General features: G+C 33.3%; 1 protein-coding gene and 1 pseudogene across 1 annotated transcript in view; one reads left to right on the forward strand and one right to left on the reverse strand.

The window, feature by feature from the left end:
• MDGA2 (MAM domain containing glycosylphosphatidylinositol anchor 2) overlaps nt 1-23,278 on the forward strand; it is a 762,383-nt gene that overhangs the window by 611,531 nt on the left and 127,574 nt on the right. The gene's annotated exons all lie outside the window — the stretch shown is intronic.
• LOC123649670 lies at nt 18,305-19,095 on the reverse strand (annotated as a pseudogene).

A 23,278-nucleotide genomic window follows, 5' to 3' on the forward strand; every position in this document is an offset into this window, starting at 1 on the left:
TTGTAATTGTTTGGGTGAAGTAGTATAGGAGGTGGACTTTGGCCACTGGCCTGAGCCTTGAGCCAAAGTTTGTCTGCTTACTTTCATATCTAGAAAGGAGAAATCAGTGTCTGGCTTTAAAGCCTCAAATCACAGACTGACTCTCTTGTTAGGGGCTAATGCAGCTGTTGACTGTAAGGAAACACCAGTGCACATTTGTCATTTCAAAAATCCTAGGACCCTTAAGAATTATGCTAAATCTACTCTGCCTCTGCTGTATAAATGGAACAAGTCTTCATTCACCAAATACTTTAAGCCCACTTTTAAGATCTACTGCGCAGGAAAAAAAAAAAAAAAGATTTCTTTTCAAAATATTATTGCTCATTGAAAATGCTCCTGGTCACCCATGAGCTCTGATGTAGATGGTCAAGGAGATAAACATTGTTTTCATGCTTGCTAACACAACTTCCACTCTGCAGGCCATGGATGAAACAGCAAGTTTGACTTTCAATTCTTATTTAAGAAATGCATCTTGTCTCGTGGATGGACACGTTTGAAGCTCTGACTTGGGGGGGTGCGGGGGCAAGGGCAATATACGTAACCTAAACTTTTGTACCCCCACAATATGCCAAAATAATAAGAATAATAAAAATAGAGTAAAGAAAAAAATGCATTTCAGAAGGCTGTAGTTGCCATAGATAGTGATTCCTCTGATGGATCTGGGCAAGGTAAACTGAAAACTTTCTGGAAAAGATTCACCGTTTTAGATCCCATTAAGACCATTTGTAATTCCAGGGGGGAGGTCAAAATACCAACATCAGCAAAAGTTTGGAAGAAGCTAATTCCAACCCTCAGGAATGGCTTTGAGGGGTTCAAGACTTCAATGGAGAAAGTAACTGCAGACATTGTTGAAACCACAAGACGACTTGAATTAGAATTGGAACCTGAAGATGTAACTGAGTCACTACAATCTCATGATAAAACTTTTAACAGTTGAGAAGGTATTTCTTATGCATGAGCAAAGAAAATGGTTTCATGAGATGGAATCTACTCTTGGTGAATTTGCTGTGAATATTCTTGAAATGACAACAAATGATTTGGAATATTCTATCAACTTAGTTGACCAAGCAATGGCAGAGTGTGAGAGGATTGACTCCAATTTTCAAAGAAGTTTCACTCTTGGTAAAATACTAGCAAACATGGTGCAGAGAAATATTTCATGACAGAAGGAGTCAATCAATGAGGCAAGCTTCATTGTTTTTCAGAAATTGCAACAGCCATCCCAACCTTGAGCAACCATCACCCAGATCAGTCAGCAGCCATTAACCTTGAGGCAAGACCCTCCTTCAGCAGAAAGATTATGACTCACTGAAGGCTCAGATAATCGTTAGCATTTTTTTTTTTTGCAAAAAGTATTTTTAATTAACGCATGTAAATTATGTTTTCAGACATAATGCTATTGCACATTTAATATACTACAGGATAATGTAAACATAAATTTCATATGCATTAGGAAACCAAAAGTGACCTCCTTTGATGTAATATTTGCCTGTTGGAGTGATTTGGAACTGAACCACAGTATCTCTGAGGCATGCCTGTACATGCCAATTCTGTCAAGATACCTGTACTGAACTTCCACACTGAAATAATGACCTCTTGCCTGTATGCCCAAGTTAACAATAACAACAACATCAGTAACAAGAAAACAAGAATGTTGTGGAACATTCACTTTATGTTAACCACTGTAGTAAATGCTTTATATGCACTATTTGGTTTAATCCTTAAACCAAATGTAATCCTTAAGTCAGTCTCCAACTGTACATGTTATATTTTTATTTGATTGTGTGCTTATTTGAGCTAACTTTGTTCCTTTTCTAACTTAGAAGCTAAGCTTAAGTTTGTTAAAGCTAAAGCTGTGATTGCTTCATCTTTGTACTTTCTGCTGTAGACAGTTCAGTGGTTAACACTAGACTGGTATTTGAAAACAATATATAAACTGATTAAATGATGTCATAAAACAATAGAAAATGTCCACTCTGAGAATTCAGGCCCTAAAGTATGTGTTTGAACTGATTTACCATTTGCATCATGAGTGTTGATTCAATTGACTATTTTAATAAGAAGTCATTTTATGAGTTCCTTGTTCTCACAGACAACTATATTAAGCTTACACATAAGAGATTTTCAGGAGACATTTGAATGACCCTCCACCCTTTATACTAATCTTTGGTTATCCACTACTCCATTTTTGCATTTTTTTTATCTGATTTTATCATCATGTGCTATTAACTAACACAGTCAAGTTATACATGGAGGTTGAAGAAAACATCAAAATCTTAATGTAAAAAATTCATTTGCCTAAAAATCTAATAACAACATACTTCAGGAAAGTGCTGATGAAAATAGCATATATTCAACTGGACACCTTGACATCATTATTTCTTCTTTACTGGTGAAGACTGAAATTGAGAAAAATAGCAGAGAGAAACTAAAAAAAATTGTATATAATTTTATTGTTTCTACTTTTAAATGATCTACAAAATATATCCCATCAATAAAAGCATCAAATTATAATCAATTATAATTTATCCTAGGTGAAATTGTCATAATTAAAACTAGTAAATGTTATAATTATCTGTTTGACTTTTTCCTGTTTTTCTTAATGGATTTCATGACTAACTACATGCTATATTATTTACTCTTCTTTAGATCTCTTAATGTAGATTGTTCTGTTACACAGTATTAGAAATAAACTATAAAAAACATAATCTGTATGTATCAGGAAACCTATTATAAATGTACATTTTTAAACTGTCAATAGTTATCAACATGACACTAAACATTTTTAAAAATATGTTAGAGTGTGAAACTAATAGATTCTGCATATATAATTAGTAAAAATTGGGAAAAATTTATAGAACTCCCAATGCACTGCTTTGAAATCTGTTTTGATGAAACATTTAATGGATCAGAATTCATATAATAGGTTCAATAGAACCACCCAACTGAACTTGTTACTCCTTCTCAACAACATATGAGTAGAACACAGATTCATTATGTTATCTTCTAAAAGTTCATTTATAAAGCAGTTATTTAAATTTCAAAACATGTATTTTCATAGAAAGGAAATAATGTGGTGAATGGTATATACATTCTTAAGGTAGAGCACAGATATATGTAATGTTCATGAATCATAGCAGAAGAAATGTTATTTCAAGGTCATGGTTTTATCTTCATGCTATGTGGGAAGTAAATTTTTTCCCCCTGATCTCCAATTCCACAGTAGAGTAAGTTTTTGTTTGTTTGTTTGTATGTTTGTTTGGAATTCTTCCACCTCCCTTCTGATTATCTTTGCCTAGCTCCAAATTCCTCTTTTCCCTATGATGCTAAAAAATTATCTATTAGGTAAATTTCTAATCCTCAACCACAAATACTCTCTGTACATAAAGAGAATGTGAATTATAAATTAATAAAATAAAACTGCTCTCTCAGTGTAAATGGATCTTAATAGAAAATACATTTGTTTAAATTAATTCATATTCATATGTTCATCACTTATATTTATATAATTATAATGAAGCACCAAGTTTAATTAACACAATATTTAGTCAGTTAACAAAAGAAAGTTACACATTCAAAGCATGCAGTGAGTTGAAAGAAGACATTTCTATGCAACTCTTTATATTCAATGATCATAAAAACTTAAAGGAGACAAAACTGGATTATATAAATATAGTTATGAATTGAGGTAATCAGTTTCATAATATACAGACTTACAGAAAAAACTGAGTTATTTATTGGAATATGTCAGAAAAACAAATGTGACCCTTATTTTAATCAGTTAAGTCCCTCAAAATTTTACCTCAGAGTGTCTACATCCAGCTTTAATGAACTAGAAATTCATACTGTTTTTTCATATCTAATTTAAATCACTTCCTAAGAAGATCTCAAAAAGCTTATCTGATTACAGCTAAGCTATTTCTTCAAAAAGCATATATGGGCCGGGCGCGGTGGCTCACGCCTGTAATCCTAGCTCTGGGAGGCCGAGGCGGGTGGATCGCTCGAGGTCAGGAGTTCGAGACCAGCCTGAGCAAGAGTGAGACCTCGTCTCTACTAAAAATAGAAAGAAATTATCTGGCCAACTAAAAATATATATACAAAAAAATTAGCCGGGCATGGTGGCTCATGCCTGTAGTCCCAGCTACTCGGGAGGCTGAGGCAGGAGGATCGCTTAAGCCCAGGAGTTTGAGGTTGCTGTGAGCTAGGCTGATGCCACGGCACTCACTCTAGCCCGGGTAACAAAGTGAGACTCTGTCTCAAAAAAAAAAAAAAAAAAAAAAAGCATACATGGAGAATTTGTATGCCAGCAATTAGACTAAGTGCTAAAGATACAAATATTATTAAGAACTAATTTCTATCTTTTAAAAACTTTCCATCTGGCCAAGAAGTCAAAACAAGCCCTGGATCATTTCCATGCTGGTCAGTAAGGGGACAGATGCCATAGGGCTTGATGTTATAAGAACATTAATGGAGGAAGATTCAATCTTGCCTATTAGAAGGGGTAACCAGAAATCTTCCTTAAGGCGATGTATAAACTGAGTTTTGAATGATGAACCAGGACTTAATTGATTGAGAGAAGTGTAAAGGGTTGAAAAACCAGCATTCATGAAGGCTCAGAGGGCTAGAAATAGCATGTTGTATATGGGTGACAGAGAGAGACTCAGTATTGCTAGAGTGAAAAGACAGAAAAGGCACAGATGTGACAGGAGTGGTTTGTGGAAATCAAGTCACAGAATGCTCCTTTCGGCTTAACTAAAGTGTGGACTGTCTCTTACTATTGCTGTCCTCTTTCTCTGAGAGTCTAATAGTTCAAAATTCTTACCCACACCTAATCAGATTCAGTAAGTATGTCCAATATGGGAAATTAAATGTACTACCTCACCAAAAAAAGATAGAATCGCTATTTAATGTTGTGCAGTGTTCACTCATTGTATCACATTGACATAAAAAATAATTCACAAGCCCTAGTTGTCACAGGTCTGCTTTTTTTTCTCCTTTAACTTTGTATTGCTCATAGAACTTAAAATGTGTTTGGTTAGAGAAAAGTGGATATTGATTGGATTTTAACAGTTAGTACGTAGAGATCAGAGATGCCCTCTACATGTTAGGATTTCATAATTATCAAAGTAGAAAAGGTTCAGGTAATCTGATCATAAGGCACATATGTGAAAAGTGGTTAAATTGAAATCAGCTGATTTATGGCCTTTATTCTCATTATAATTAAATTAAAAGAAACTGTAGCATATTAAAATGGCTAATGTTTCATTTTATTTGAACATTTCCATAGTGTATTATTGCTCCAATGCCAGAGAATAGAATAATTTTATATATAAGCAAAAAAACTTTTGTAGTGCCAACTTGATTTGTGTAGAAAATATAAACTAATCTATAGGCTTGCAGGACTATGGAGTTCCATACTATACAATTTTCTTTATGAAATGAGTGCTACATTAAATTATGTTGTGTGATTAAACAATGACAACCTGGTGATATTCACTAGGAGCAAATATGCATTGTTTTATTTATAAGTGGGGTAATGGGAATATTTTCTTGCACTTTTGTATTAGGTTAAAAATAGAAAGAAATGGATAATAGCTTAATTGCTGAATAAGATTTAATCATTAAACAGCTAATAATTGCACAGGGAGAAATATTTGAATGAATTCTTAAGGATCTTATTTTTAAATAACAAATATTACTGCAAAAATAATCAAGATACTTTATTGAAGGGAGTGTGAGATCTCATAGAATGATCTTTACAGAGTGTTTTCAATTTTAAAAACTCCTCCAATCACATTATCTTATTTTATCTGTACTTCCAGAACAGATATTTTAATGGCATTATAGCTTAAGAGGTTAAGTGACTTAACTAATACATACACCTTATTAGTGACAGAAAGAACTGAGCCAGAATTTCTAGTCCAGTGCCATTTTTTACTGAAGTTGCCAAATTCTGTAAGGGATTTAAATATTTAAGTCTGTGTAAAATGGCTTTGCTGGGCAGAATTGTAAAATAAGGCATACTTCTTAACTGTAGAACCCAGGGGATATGAGTTCTAGAATTGGAGTTTGTTTAGCAAGGTAGTTCAGGGAATATATGGTTTCAAAGACTTGCTTCCACATGCCAAATACATTATTTAGCTGCTTGTATGAGCCAAATTGAACAATAACAATTAGGCATTGGGCAGTTCTTCCAACACTACCTATTAGGGATCTTTTGATCCGCCTTTAGCTTTGAAAGTCTTATTCACACTTAATGTTTTTGTTTTTCTCATATCTCTTTGTCCTTATACGTATTTATCCAGAGGACTTCTAAATTGTTTTGTTCTTCTAATATACACATTTCTAAAATATAAGTCCCTTGACCCACATAATTTATTTATAGAATGAGACCTTAGTACATATCGCTCCATTATGGAATTCAAAAGCATGATTATACAATGGTTGTCTACTATTCACCATGTGATGCTCAGTATACTAAAAATTGGAATTATAGACACAAATAAAGGTCTTAAATCACATAATACTTTTGTAAATTACATGCTTTCCAAAATAATTTTGATCAGGTTACAGTCCACTTTGTGCTTCTTTTATTTTCTTAGATCTTAAGTGGAAATGAATAAATTGAATACTTTTAGAATTTTATTCATTCAAGCTTAATATAATTCTAGCAAGGAAAACATCCCATGGCATTAAAATAAGCATCATTTATATGATCAGCAAAATAATCTGATACATATTGGTATCAGTAAAAGATCATACCCAACCAACAAAGATAATTAGGGAGCAAAAGGAATGATATGGAGATCATTGAAAAGTATCAGTGATTTTTTACTGTATTCCATTTCCTTACCAATGTTCTTTCATTCTCTAATTTTAGAGGAAAAGAAATAGACCTTATATAATCATGATAGTAATACTCCTAATAGGCTATACAAAGTTTTTTTTCTTCTCAGAGTGGTAAGGTATTGATCTATGTTTCTGTCACAACTAACTGAATACTTTGTAATCTTTTTATTTTGTTATTTTTTTTTAATTTCAGTATATTATGGGGGTACAAAAGTTTAGGTTACATATATTGCCCTTGCCTCCCCCTCTCCCGAGTCAGAGCTTCAAGCATGTCCATCCCCTAGATGGTGTGCCTTGTAATCTTAATGTGGACTAAAATAGCCTTTATATTTATGAGTATGTATATGGTGAGCATTTTCAAACTACCAGACACATTCCTGTTACCTTCACTCACTAGACTCATCAAACCTTACAGCAAACACATCATAACATGGTAGAAACCCAACATAAAATCTCCACTTTCCATTAATTAAGAAAAATTGACATGAAAAATTGTAGGACAGTAATAATTTATGACTAGGTGTTTGGATTTTTTTCCCCAAAGCATTTGTATTAGATATTTATAACTCTATTTATTATATATATATATTTTTTTTTCCTTTATCATCAGGCATCTCTGCACATTAGTCCATCCTTTCCCTAACAATCTTGACCCAGGAATGGGTATTAAATCACAAGATCAGATTTTCACTCCCACATGATAAAAATTCCATAGGAATTCCTCAGTGTTTCCTCAGTAGATGTTACCATAGATCATCAGTTACCCTGAACTTGAAATTTTTAAAAGGAGATAGTCTTTCCTTACATTTTCTTGGTATATACATAAATTTGTAGAGGCACATAGTTGTATTGAGAAAGAACATTGACTATATTACTCCCCAGAAAGCTTATCTAAGTCTCCAGCCTGTTCCAGGCCAAATAACATTGTGTTATACTTTTCCCCCAGAATAATGCATATTTTCCTCTTTTATATCTACATAGCTAAAATGAGACACCAAATGGTTATTTTCTGACGCAGGAACTCTGTTTAAGGACAAGTTTGCATCTTGCCATTTAAAGAAAAGAAAAACAAATTAGCAAATTTTAAATGGAAGTCTTCTAGCGTAAAAAATAATAGAAAATTAAAATTCAGTTCCCATTTCCTCATTAGGTAATACTCCAAGCAAATCATTTCTGAGAAAGAACTAAATGTTAAACAATGTCATCAGCATCCCTAACAATAGAGAATTAAAGCCATTTTCCATTTCTTATTTTACACTTGATTTTTATTATTTAAATTCTCTGATATGATAGAATATTTGGGTGATCACAAATTCACATTTTATATTCAAACTGGAGTTCTGCTAACTCTTTATGTTATTAATAATGTTCTATATTTTTAAGCATTTACATCAGTATTTTTTTTATTATATGTTGTGAATGAACCACTTTTACACCACCGTTCCGTCTTTTTGTGAAATGGAGATTGGACATCATTTCAAATTTAGCTATTATAAGCATTAGTACTTAAACATTCTGCAAATAACATGAGATACAATGAATTGCATCTTGATAGGTGAAAGATTCCTGAGATTTATAGACTGTGATATTCCTTGCAATGTATATTCAACCTTTAAGAATATAATCATTATTAATAAAGTAATTTTTGAAAATAGTTACTAATCTCACATTCAAATTGGTAAACAGAAGTGAAATAGTTGGACTTACTGTTATTTCCCAGAAACAACCACATGTAATGATGACCACTTACCTGACTCTAGATAAATCAGTGGTTCTCCGAAAACATGTTGAAAAGCATGGTCTTCTGGCGATCAGTTTAAAGTGCTGACAGCATCCATTCGTTAATACAGAATATTATAGTTTTTAGTTTTTTATTTTCAATGTATAGATTTATATAGTTTTAAAAATACTACATATAGTTTATAAAACATACAATCAATATAATACAAAGCATACAAGCATATAAATATATGAAGAAAAATGTTAAGAAATCACCCTAATTCCTACAACTCAGCAGTTAGTATCAGTAGCATTAGATTGGTATCAATATATATAGAGAGAGAGATAAAAACTAGATAAGTATGTATACATATGTGTACAATTTTTAATCTAAGTTAAATCATGTTATACATAGTTCTTTCAGAAAACTGAATTATAGAAATACTTCCCAACTCATTCTACAATGGCAACATTACACAGACATAAAAAAACAGACAATAACTGTATCATAAAAAAAGAAAAAAACTATAGACCAATATCCTTCGTGAATGTGGACATGAAATTTCTAAACAAAATTTTAGTAAATGAATCCAGCAATATATAAAAACAATAACATATTATGATGATGTGTTGTTTATCCTGAGAATGCAAAATTGGTTTAACACTCAAAAATCAATGTAACTCATCATGGTAATAAACTAAAGAAGCCAGGCGCGTTGGCTCACACCTGTAATCCTAGCACTCTGGGAGACCGAGGCAGGCAGATCCTTTGAGCTCAGGAGTTCAAGATTAGCCTGAGCAAGAGTGAGACCCTGTCTCTACTAAAAATAGAAAGAAATTATATGGACAACTAAAAATATATATAGAAAAAATTAGCCGGGCATGGTGGCGCATGCCTGTAGTCCCAGCTACTTGGGAGGCTGAGGCAGGAGGATCGCTTGAGCCCAGGAGTTTGAGGTTGTTGTGAATTAGGCTGATGCCACAGCACTCTAGCCTGGGCAACAAAGTGAGACTGTGTCTCAAAATAAATAAACAAACAAACAAACTAAAGAAGAAAAACTAAATGCTTGTTTCGATAATTGTAGAAAAAACATTTGTTGAAATCCAACAACTGTTCCCTCACCAAAAAACTCTTTGAAAACTAGAATAGAAACAACTTGCTAAACCTAATAAAACTGGATACCAAAAACCTAGAATTAACATCATAATCTATGGTAAAAACTGAATAATTTTCCCCTAAATTAGAGACATGATAAGGATGTCTTCCATTACCACTTCTACTCATTAACCTGTTGGAGGTTCCAGCTAGTACAATAAGGCAAGGGAAAGAAGTAAATGACATTTATATTGGAAAGAATGAAATCAAACTGCCTTTTCACAGATGATGTGATTATATATTTAAAGGATCTGATGGAATCTACAGAAGATATTCGAACTAATAAATGAGTTTAGCGAGCTTGCAGGATAAAATATCAATACACAAAAACTAATTGTAATTCTATTATAAGTGAAGCAATACATGGTGTTCATTGATTGTGATATTCAATATCGTTAAGATTTCAATTCTTCCCAACTGTATCTATAGATACAAAACTAACTCATTTGAAATTCTAGTAGTTTTTTGGTTTTGTGCTTTTTGGGGGGATAAAAAAATTATAAGGAAAAATGTATATGGAAATATAAAGAAGCTGCTATAGTCACAACAACTTTGGAAAGGAACAACAAAGTTGAATGACTAACACTACATGATCTAAAGGCTTGTTATAAAGATAGAATGTGGTATTGGGATAGAGATAGACTCATAGATTAATGGAACAGAATACAGATCCATAAATAAACCCACGTATATATGGACAACTGATTATTACTAAAGATGTTAAAGCAATTTAGCTGAGAAAGGATAATCTCTTCAACAAATTCTACCATACCAATTGGGTTTTTTTCTTACACTAAAAAATAAACTGTATCCACTCCTTGATCTCTATGCAAAAATTAACACAAAGTTTTTCTCTAACTTACATTTCCCTGATGAGTAATAATGTTGAGTATCTTTCATGTTTCTCTTTGGCATCCATATGCCTTTTCCCTGCTCCCCACCATACCCCCAAAGAGACAGGGTCTTGCTTTCTTACCCAGGCTGGAGTGCAGTAACACAATCATAGCTTACTATAACCGGGAATTCCTGGACTTAAGTGATCCTGTTGCCTCAGCCTCCTGAGTAGCTAGGACTACAGGTGTGTGCCACCATGGCTGGCTAATTTTTAAAATTTTTTTGTAGTGACAGAATCTCATTATGTTGCCCAGGTTGGTCTCAAACTCCTGGCCTCATGAGCGATCCTCCCACCTTGGCCTCCCAAAGTGCTGGAATTATAAGCACCAACCACCATGCCTAGCCATATATATTTATTGGTAAAGTGTCAATTCAAATACTGTCTATGTTTTGTTAAGCTGTTTTCTTATTATTGTTTTGAAAATTCTTTACATATTCTGAATATACATATTTTGTCAAATATATGATTTGCAAATGTTTTGTCTTAGTCTGTGCCTTGTCTTTTTATTCTTTTAAGTATCTTTCAACAGAAGTTGGGTTTTTTTGTCATTTTGATATAGTATAATTTACATTTATTTTCTTTATGAATTATGTTTTGAAAATTGTATCTAAGAAATATTTGCCTAATCTAAGGTCACAAAGATTTTCTTTTACAAGTTTTATAGTTTTGTGAATTTTTAGATATAGCACCCAAAATATAATCCATAAAAGAAAAGATAAATTAGACATTTTTTCAAAAAACCCTTCCATATTTGAAAGAGATTGATAAAAGAATGAAAAGACGAGCTGGAGTCTGGAAAAAAATATTTGCAAATTCAGATATGTAAAGAAATTTCAAAACTCAGTGGCAGGAAAGCAATAAAAAATGTGCAAGATTTAAATAGACACTTCACCAAAGAAAATATATGGATGGCAAATAATCACCTGAATGGGTATGCAACATTATTACTCATCAGGGAAATGCAATTAAAACCACAATAAGATACCATTACTCACTTATTAGGATGGCTAATACCAAAAGTACTAGCCATATTAAGTGCTGGAGGGTATGAATAGGTGGCAGAACTCACAATATCTGGCTGTTTAAGAATGTAAAACAGTTTATCCACTGTGTCAAACAGTTTAGTAGATTTATTTATTTTTAACATTAACCGTTCATTTATCATTATAATCCAGCCATTTTACTTCCAGGTATTGACCAGTGAGAAAGGAAGCCATAAGTCTACACATAGACTTGTACAGAGATATTCACAGCATCATTGCTTGTGATAGCCAAAAGCTGGCAACAATTCAGTTATCCACAGTAAGAAAATGAAACAAACTGTAGTATGTCCATTCAAGGAATAAATTACAGACGCACAAAACAGCACACATGAATCTAAAATAGTTTTTCTTAGTGAAAAAAGCCAGACTGAAACAAACAAAAAAAACTACATACTGCTTGATTTCATTTACGTTAATCTAGAAAACACAAATTAATCTATAGTGACAAAGAGCATATTATTTCTTATCTGGGGACAAGGTGGAGAAGAAAGAGAATTGGGAGGAATGAATTAATCAAGAGGCATTGAGAAACTTGGGGGTGATGGACATGTTCCCTACTTTGTGGTATTCACTTCACAGGTTTGTCAAAAGATATGCCAATAATTACCAAATTACTTAAGTATGTTTAGAGGTTTTTTTTGTCAATTATGCATCAATAAAGCTGTTAAGACAGGCTAACACAAAAACGCATATATTCATCTCATAAAAGGTATATTAAATAAACTATATCAAATATGTTAAATTAAAATTTTAAAACATTTTAAAATTTTTAATGTGAAAAATAAGTTATAGAATTGCTTAATTTCTAAGGATTATTTCTTCACAACAGATATTATCTCCTCAAAAATAAGTTTTAAAAGAGAAATTATGAAAAAATTAAAAAGATTGAAACCATTATGTATTTTAACAATACATAAAAACTTCAGACCATACTCATGAATTTAAACCATTTTAATCTTCATTCAAACTCTTTTTATTAACTTTTTTATTTTTATAACCTATATCATCACTTTTGCATTATGAAAGTTTATGAAATTTACATTCTGCTTTATAATTATAATTATTATTATTTTTTTTGAGACAGAGTCTCTCTCTGTTGCCCAGGCTAGAGTGCAGTGGCGTGATTATAGCTCACTGCAGCCTCAAACTACTGGGCTCAGGTGATCCTTCTGCCTCAGCCTCCCAAGTAGCTGGGACTACAGGTACGCATCACCATGCCTGGCTAATTTTTTTATTTTTTGTGGAGATGGGGTCTCACTCTTGCTCAAGCTGGTCTCAAGCGCTAGTATTAGTCTAATACTTGCATTACATCAATTTACTGCCCACCAGTCCTTTCTACTCAGCTTTGCCTTTTCCAGTGTCTTCAATCCAATTGTCCCTGCTCCTCAAATGGAAATGGGTACAATATATCTTGCTTTAAAAATATAGATTTGAGAATCTTTAATTCTTGCTTTTATTTAATATAATTTAGCAATGCTCTCTCTATATATCTATACATATGTATACACACATACATAAATGAATATATATACTCCATTGATTTTTGCTATGAAAATGTCTAGAATGTATTTACCACCACTGCTGTTGCCAGCACTTCTGGTCAATTTATTTTGTCTCTGTGGATTGCTGAAGAACTGTATCTTTATTCTTGAACCAGAAGAGGTGCCAGTGTTGAGTGTTCTACATCTTTTGTTTTTCTTGAAATAATGTGGGTTATTTTTAAGAAAAAATATGTTTTATTTTGTGTAGTCTTCAATTTCATTTGTTCATATCACTACCTCAGGTATACTTTATTTTTGCATTGAATTTTTGAGTTCCCCATTTATTAGTTCCTTTCTTGTTTGTAAAGCCTCTTTTTTGTTCTATGTACATCTGCCCTGGTTACATCAAGTCTTTCCAGCCTTGGTGAGTTGGTAACTCACCTTTTAGCCACATATGTTTTGTTCTCTTCTGTTTCTAATTTATTTTCTTCTTGGGTGTTTCAGTCCTGAAATGGTTTCCATAGGGTTCCACTTCTCTTTTCATCCTGTTTTGTTATTTCACTGCTCATCTATGAACGCATTTTATAGAACTCAATTTCTTTTTAAGATATCCTATGTCATAGAGCACTTATATAAAATTTTCTTCTATTCCTGGTTTTATGCTTTTTCACTCAGTTTGGTTTCTTGTCCACATTTTCACATCATATTCCATTTCTTTTAAAATCTTTGCTTATATCCTATATTCCTAATCTGGCTGCATAACTAGCTTGAATTTTTTTCCATCTTGTTCCTGATTTGTCAGCACAAAATAGGCAATATATTTGTCATGATATAGAGGAATTGACATCCAGACTACATATATTTCTACTACTTCTTCCCCTAGACTGATGTTTGAAGCTTGAGTATTTTGTGTTCTGTCTATATCATGGGCTCATGATGTGGTACTTTGTTCCCACTTAAAATGCTTTGAAAAGCTAACCTATTTTCTTTAGATCTTTCACTGAAATAATGTGTAGTATTCTCCATTTTAGAACCAAACTATGCTTAATTTAGTCATCAGAATGAAAGGATATTATTATTTTCTTTCATAGGTTGATACTTGAAGAAGGTTATCTATGAAAAGTCAAATATGCAAAGTGTAGCATCCTTTGGGATGCTAAAAACCATGGGATTGGGAGTCTAAGCAATTCTGTTCTCTTCTCAGACCTACTGCAACCTCACGCATGGTCTCTGGCAATTCACTTAACTGCCTTGCATCTCATTTTTGAACTTATGAATTGGAGGCCTGCATGATTTTGAAATCTTTCATTTTTTTCTAATTCTAAAACTCTGTAATCATTCTATGCTATTTCTCGTGAATTTAGAGGTTAGAACAACACCTCCTCACTTGAAAGATTTACAGATAAATGCCATACTATAATAGTTAACAATTTATAGCTAGCAATTTAATTTGCAAAGATCCTGCACACAATTTTGTTTTTATTATATACTCACAACTGTCTGGAACCTAGGCAAATAAGGTATTATTATCATTAAAGTGTTACGTGCTTTGAAGTCAGGCTTTTTACCTTTCAGCTTTTTTGTGTATTAAATAGATATAATTATGTCTAACTCACAGTGTTGTGAGAATTAAATATGTCTGGCATACAATAAGTATAAAATAAATGGGAACCATTAATACTAGTATAACCTTTTAGCTATAATATTTTTGCTATTTTCACACATATAATTTCAGTTATTCTCAGAATAAATCACTAAAAATTGTAAAGGATAAATGACCTATAAAGTTTGTACAGCTATCAAAGTGCAATGCTAGGATTTCAATCCAGGTGTTTCACTTCAAACTTCACCTCAATTAAATCCTATTCTGTTATATGTAATGAACATACCTTATTCTTTTTTTTTTAATTGGTATGAACTTTTTTTTTATTTCAGCTTATTATAGGGGTACAAAAGTTTAGGTTATGTGTATTGCCCATGTCCCCCCACCCCCCTGAGTCAGAGCTTCAATCATGTCCATTCCCCAGACAGTGTGCATCACACACATTATGTAGGTATACACCCATCCCCTCCTCCTCCCCCCACATCTGCCCAACATCCAATTGGTGTTATTCCCAAATGTGCATTTAGGTGATGATCAGGGAAACCAATTTGCTGGTGAGTACATGTGGTGTTTATTTTTCCATTCTTGGGATACTTCACTTAGTAGAATGGGTTCCAACTCTTTCCAGGAGAACAGAAGAGATTCTATATCACCGTTATTTCTTACAGCTGAGCAATACTCCATGGTATACATATACCACATTTTACTAATCCACTCATGTATTGATGGGCATTTGGGTTGTTTCCACATCTTTGCGATTGTGAATTGTGCTGCTCTAAACATTCTAGTGCAGATATCTTTTTTACAGAATGTCTTTTTTTCCTATGGGTAGATGCCCAATAATAGGATTGCTGGATCAAATGGTAGGTCTACTTGTATCTGTTTAAGGTATCTCCATATTGATTTCCACAGGGGTTGCACTAGTTTGCAGTCCCACCAGCAGTGTATGAGTGTTCCTGTCTCTCCACATCCATGCCAACATGTATTGTTTTGGGACTTTTTGATAAAGGCCATTATTCTTAAGAAACCCAATCACCTAAAAATGTGTACAGATAGAGTAGATGATCTCACATGTCATAATCTGTTAGGTATGGGTGCCTTTCTATGCTATCTCTTAATCAATTTAAATATTTGTCAGGGTGATTCAAAATTTAAGAGATTTGATACCCACACAGATACTCCAGAGAAAGAGAGGGAGAGATAGAGAGGGAGTGTATGTGTGTGGGGAGTGTATTCCTTTGTGTTTTCCAAGCTGGCAGAAGAGGGCGGATGTGGTTTTTTTTATTTCCTACACACCCAGCTTCTTTCTCAGCCAATATTTAAATATTTAAATAATGATGAATTTAGTTTTATCCAATCATTCTTATGAGAATATGTTTACCTCATTGTATATACATATATACCTCAATAGATTACAAAGTGGAATAGCAAGAAAAAAAGGTTTTCTAGACTCCAATTATAATGTACAAAGTATCTTTTCTTTTTCAGATGTTGTACCCTATTTAGAATCAAGTAACTCTGTGCCTAGTTGGGCTATAAACAATGAATCTATAGTTTTGCAAAACTTTTCTAAACAAACATCTGACCTTAATTAAAAAAACAATTAACCAGTACCTATAAGTACTGGTGTTTTACTGATGCTTATGATCTCACTGATTTAAAAAAAAAAAAGGTTTTTTTTTATACTGAAGGTAACTTTTATTACCTAAATTACCTTTGTTAGCATTATCGTGTAAAACAGTGAATTACATTGTAGCTTTTCTTTTTGTCTTTTTTACTTGCTGCAATAACAGTAGAATTTTGGACCTTTTGGGTCTTCAATTTACTTAAATCATATTTCAACATGTTGTACTTTAAATTTGATCAAGAAAATTAAGACTTTTGACTTGAGTGAGGGAATGAAAAAGTCATAAAAATCAGCTTATTCCAGAGATTGTATTTTTCATCTACTACCTTCATTCTGCGTTTCTATTCCACTTTATTTACTGACAAGTATTTAGTAAACAATAGACTGTTTCCTACTAGGAAGGTGAAGTTCCTGAAATTTCCCATGATAGAAGGATTTATAGTTGAACAACTTAACATTACATGGGGAAAATAAGGCAAGGAAGACCAAGGTTATGAATGAAGGTATCAAACCCTTTGTTAAATTTTTAAATACCTTGAAATAATATAAAGTGAACCCACTAATCAAAATAATATAAATGATATAATACACATATTTAATCGGTAATGGTAAGTAGTGGATAATTAGTGTCCATTTATTGTTCATAATTGATAAACTTCCAACTCTTTTGTCTGAGAAATTTGAATAACAATTTTAATTATGTTTATTTTTCAAAGAATAGCTTTACTAAAAGGAATTTTGTATGAGTATCTGATATTCCATGAGCTTTTCTCATTTTGTAAGTCAATGTTACTTGCGTTCATCTTCTGGGTCTCTTACTGTATTGAAAAATTCAGCTTGATCTTGGAGTTTTAAGATTCAGCGAAGTTTATATAACCTTTATTTAACCTACTCAACTTTATTAAACTTGTCCAGATAATATTATTAAACTTTTCTCCAATATATATGTTTATATAACCTGAGGTTTCCCAAGCTAGCTTCCTATGCTCTGCTCTTATTACAAGTGGCTTGGTTTACTCCTCATAGAGAAGTTATTTTCTAGGCCTCATGATATTTTACTTCATTTCCGTTTTCTTCCTGAGTGTTCTTTAAACATTCCTCTCTTTTCCTTCTCTGCCATCCATTATTTTTTATGATATTCATACAATATTGATATCTATCAGAACTAGAACTTGTTCTTCCTGCTTCCTTCCTATTATAATGGAATTTCACCAGTAATCTTTGTAAATATAACAAATATTTTGTATTATGTTTTGCATTTTTACAGTAATACAATAGTTTGATTAAATATATGAATATACTTATTTTGAACAAAATGCAGTGACATTTTTCTTTCCACTCCCCCGCCAGGCTATCATTCTAGAACCTCATATGCATATATACATATTTTCAGCAGCAATCATGATAAGAAAGTAAAAGAAAATGCAATTCTGAAAGTAATATCACATAGACAAAAGGGAAATACAAACAGGTAGATGTTATTGAGTTTCTTACCCTTCTCTTTGAGCACAGGCCCTAGTCTTGCTCATTTTCTCTCAACAAGAAACATTTTATGGATAGAAATTCCCAAGAATTATTTAAGTAATAGAGTCCAACTCTCTTGGTAGCATTTCTCTATCAATTCTATCTTATTTGTAGTTTCTCTAGGAAATTCCACCCTAGTTTACATCCCTGTCTGTTGCCGATCTCCCTTTGAACTTAAACAAACACACAAACAAAAACAGAAGAGCACTCAATTTCAAAAAGATGTCAATTGATACCTTTTATAGATGAGAACTACTTCCTAAATATCAAATGGACAAATGTGAAACAGGAGACAAGAGATGGTGAAAATAGTTCTAGCTGGGAAAAATCTTCAGTATTCAATTAGATCCAGTTACTAACATTTGTGTCTAAGATTTAAAATGATCATCATTCACAGTGGAATAAATGTGTCCCTCCTTGCTAATAAAATTCACAGCTTACTTGATTGAGGCTATAGTCTTGTGTTGTAGCTGATTCTTGAGATCCTGAAAGTACAATCCTTCAAGTCTTGGACAATCATTAATCAAATTCAGCACCTGGTTTTTGGCCACAGTGAGGCTATTTGCTGGCATGAAGTTATTCCCACCCAAGTTCCCTACATTCCCCATTCCTGGACTGTTGATAGGTGCTCTCTGTGGCTGTTATATTTGTTCAGCATCATGTGTACATTGGCTACTTGCAGAATACGTGTGCTAAACCCTTTCATATCCTCAAGGGGCATGCTGTTAAAGGCTACCAGGCTCTTTTCTGTTCTGAAATGATCTCAGGTCACCAGCCACTGTCCCCTATGTTTCTGGAGGAACCACAGTGTTTTCACCACTGCTACCACCTGTGCCACCCAATGGTGAATCTCCATGGGTGCAGCTGTCATGCCATTTCTTTTTTCAACAGTGTTGGCTGGAGCCCTCTCTGCATGTCTGATTATCCCCACCATGGTGACCTGTGAAATCTCAACATTCCCAATTTTGAACATTTAATCAAGCAGAGTAGCAAAAAGCAGATGAGGCATGGTACAGGGTACAATGTGCTGGGCTCAAGCCCTTGATTTCTTTTCAGACTGAGAAAGCATCAGTGCTCCAAAAACCCCAGGGGACTCTTTGTAGCCACTGGCTCCCCTATAGGTGGAGCAGCCATAGATTTCAAATATGCTATTCAACATCTTGGTTGTGATTCGCTCAGGAAAGAGGCCCAGATGTTTCTGTTGTGGTGGGTTCGCAGGACTCCTCAGAACCTTTCTGTTGCTGCAACGCTCTAATTTTTGCTGGTTTCCCTCTTCATTTTGAATATGAATAATGTCGAGTCCACAGAGAATTAAAGCAATAATTCAAGTACATAAGAATTTAATTTTCTTTTTTCTTAATACTTTGTAAAAATGTTTTGTACTCTTTATTGTTAGATTTTTTTTTTCATTTTGGAGTATTATGGGAGTACAAATGGTTTGGTTACCTAAATAGCCTATGCACTGCACAATAAATGTGCCCAACCCCCAGAAAGTGCACACTACATCTGTTAGGTATGGATTTATTCATCCTCTCCTCCCTCTCCCACCTGCCTGATCCCCTATGAATGGTACTCCCATATGTACACAATTAGTGTTGATCAATTAGTACCAATTTAATAGTGAGTAAATGTGGTATTTGTTTTTCCATTCTTGTGATACTTCATTTAGAAGAATGGGCCACAGCTCCATCCAGGATAATATAATGGGTAGTTCATCAGAGCAATCAAATAAGAGAAGGAAATCACGGGCATCTAAATAGGGGCAGAAGAGGTCAAACTATTGTTCTTTGCTGATGATATGATCTTATATCTAGAAAACCTGAAAGATTCTGCCAAGAAATTCCTGGAATTGATAAATAAATTCAGCAAAGTCTCAGGTTACAAAATCAATGTACACAAATCAGTAGCATTCATATATGCCAACAACAGTCAAGCTGAGAACAAAATCAAGGACTCAATACTTTCACAATAGCAACAAAGAAAATAAAATAACTGGGAATATGTTTAACTAAGGAGGTGAAAGACCTCTACAGGGAGAACTATGAAACACTAAGAAAGGAAATAGCAGAGGACGCAAACAAATGAAAAACCATACCATGCTCATGGATTGGCAGAATCAACATTGTTAAAATGTCTGTACTAACCAAAGTGATCTACAGATTCAATGCAATCCCTATTAAAATACCAACATAATTTTTCACAGATCTAGAAAAATAATTCTATGTTTCATATGAAACCAGAGAAGAAACTATATAGCCAAAGCAACCTTGGACAAAAAGAACAAATTGGGAGGCATCAAGTTACCAGACTTCAAGCTATACAAGGCTATAGTAACCAAAACAGCATGGTACTGGCACAAGAACAGAAACACAGACCAATGGAACAGGACTGAGAACTGAGATATAAAACCATCCTCATATAGCCATCCTTATCTTTGACAAAGCAGCCAAAAACATACACTGGGGGAAAGAATGCCTATTCAACAAATGGTGCTGGAAAATTGGATAGCCACATGTAGAAGGCTGAAACAAGATTCACACCTCTCACCTCTCACAAAAATCAACTCACAATGGATAACAGACTTAAATCTAAGGCACAAAACCATAGGAATTCTAGAAGAAAATGTTGGAAAACTTCTTATAGACATGGGCCTAGGCAAAGAATTCTGAAGAAGACCCCAAAAGCAATCACAGCAACAACGAAAATAAATAAATGGGACCTGATCAAATTAAAAAGTATCTGCACAGCCAAAGAAACTATCAGTAGAGCGGATAGACAACATACAGAATGGGAGAAAATATTTGCATGTTATACATCTGATAAAGGGCTGATAACTAGAATCTATATAGAACTCAGGAAAATCAGCAAGAAAAAAATCAAACAACCCCATTAAAAAGTGAACAAAGGACATGAACAGAAACTTTTCAAAAGAAGGTAGACTAATGTCCAAGAAACATGAAAAAATGCTCAACATCTGTATCATCAGGGAAATGCAAATCAAAACCACAATGAGATATCACTTAAATCCAGTGAGAATGGCTTTTATCAAAATGTCCCAAAACAATAAATGTTGGCATGGATGTGGAGAGATAGGAACACTCATACACTGCTGGTGGGACTGTAAACTAGTACAAACTCTATGGAAAGTAGTACAGAGATACCTCAAAAAATTTAATTTTTTATCAGCAAAAAGTTGGTGCTCTTTGAAAGTAATGGCAAAACTTAGACAATTAAAAGGTTTTCCTAAAACCTGTGAAAATGTTGCTACTATGTCATCTCTCCCAGAATACTGCTTAAGGACTTCACAAAGCTATTAATATATCCTTGCTATTTTCCTCCCCCTTTGACCAATGGTACATATGGTTATGATCCTGATCACTGGTTTAGAAGTGAATGGACATTGAACTATCCTATTTTAGACCATTTTTTTTAATGTGAAAATGAAATTGCATCTCCATTTATTCCTACCAACTGAATTAAACACACAACCTTTATAAGAAACATAGTGCTTAATATGCAGAATTTAAGAAACTTGCTCTTTAATTTGTTTTAATTCCAAATTTTTATTATACTATCATAAATAATAAAAGGAGAGTTTTATATTCAAAAACAAATATAAGTTTTTGTTATTACATTGAAAGTGTTTGATAATAGTTTCCTTATACTAATACCTTCCTTAAGTGTGTGAACAACTGAATTTTCACATTAATAAAACTATGTTGAAAAGTTTTTTCTGAATAACATCTGATTTAAATATTGTCAAATGAAACATTAAAACATTCAGAACAACTGGTAAGAGTTTATTTCTCATAAAAAATTCAGGAAAATATACTGTCAAAGCAATTGTCATGGAAATAATTTAAAGATACATATTAAAACATATGTATTACCTGACAAAGATCACAAATTAATTAAACAGTGATAGTTAATTAAATGGTGGAATGATGAAAACTAATCCCTAAAATGTAATTGATTGAAGTTCCACAACATTTATTTAATGCAAAGACATATGCTAGGTCTGGTCCTCAAGAAACTTTTAATTTAGTTGTTCAGTAGTTCTTAAACTTTGGTATATAACAGAACTATCTAGAGAGCTTGTTAAAATGAAGAAACTCAGGATCCTGCCCATACTACCAATTTAGAATTGTCCTGGGTCTTTGGTTCCATGCTTGGAAAATTCGCAAGCAGGCCTGGTGTGATGGAGTGACCACAGACAGGAAGCAATTCCACACAAACAGCTTTTATTGCAGAAAAGAAGGGAGCCATACAAAGTGAGAGCATGTTCCAGAGAGGAATGCATCAGTCTCTAGGAGTGGAGAAAGACAACTAAGGACTCCCAGGTGGTTTCCTTTTATAGGCTTGGTCCGGGGGCCGGCTTACAGGAGTTGTGGGATGTTACCAGAGGATTGAGATACATGACTGATAGGTGTTCTTATAACAAGGTTGCAGCTCCACAGGTGTGTTTGCCTCAAAACCTCGAGTTCCTGCTCTTTGAAGTTGTTAACTGTGTTTTCCTGCAGTCCCATCCTCGGCTTCTTTGCCCCTAGGAAGTGTCCTCCTGGTCTGTATCTGCCACCTGCAGATTTGGTCCCAGCCTAACAGAATATCTTAAGTTGCAATCTGAGCATCACATAACTCCCTAGTTTGTTCTAATGGACATTGATTTGATAGCTGCTGTAGTAGATAATGTATTAACAGTAAAACAAAATGGAAGTAAAATAAATAGAAATGATTTTTGTTTTGTTTTACTTTGCTTTTTGATGCATCAAATCCTTTTCATAAGTGATATTCATCACCACATAATGATCTAATATCTCTTTTTGAGCAGAGAAATATTTTTCTCCTATCAAATTTCAGAAACATGACTTTGATGTGTACTAAACAAGCTAACTTTGGAATTAGGTATTCCAAATTTTTCCTTTTAATACTGGTATTGACTAACGTGGTTGTATTTACAAGAATAATACTGTAATGAGGCAAGGTCTAAAAATAAAGTCTTCAAAAAACAAATAAATTATCCTTTGTATTTAAAATAAAAAATGAAGAAAATTGAAAATATTATAAGGAGTTACATTTAATTGCATTTTCCAGTATCTTATGTAGTTATTTGCTTTCCATCAAGACAAAAATTAATGCTTTAATACTTTCAATTCTAGAACTTTATACTTAAGAGTGTTTTGCTCTTACAATTAAGGCTGTTTCACAGCAACACTTGAATTAACTATTAAAATCCACTTACAGTGTAAAAGGCATGAGAGAGAGCAATATGGCACTGATGGTAAGTTACTGAAATATATTTGTTAATCTATTATACAATTTGATCTGTTGATGTTCATTTTATG

This window comes from Lemur catta, chromosome 1 (assembly GCF_020740605.2).
Source record: "Lemur catta isolate mLemCat1 chromosome 1, mLemCat1.pri, whole genome shotgun sequence".
NCBI classification, from domain to species: Eukaryota; Metazoa; Chordata; class Mammalia; order Primates; family Lemuridae; genus Lemur; species Lemur catta.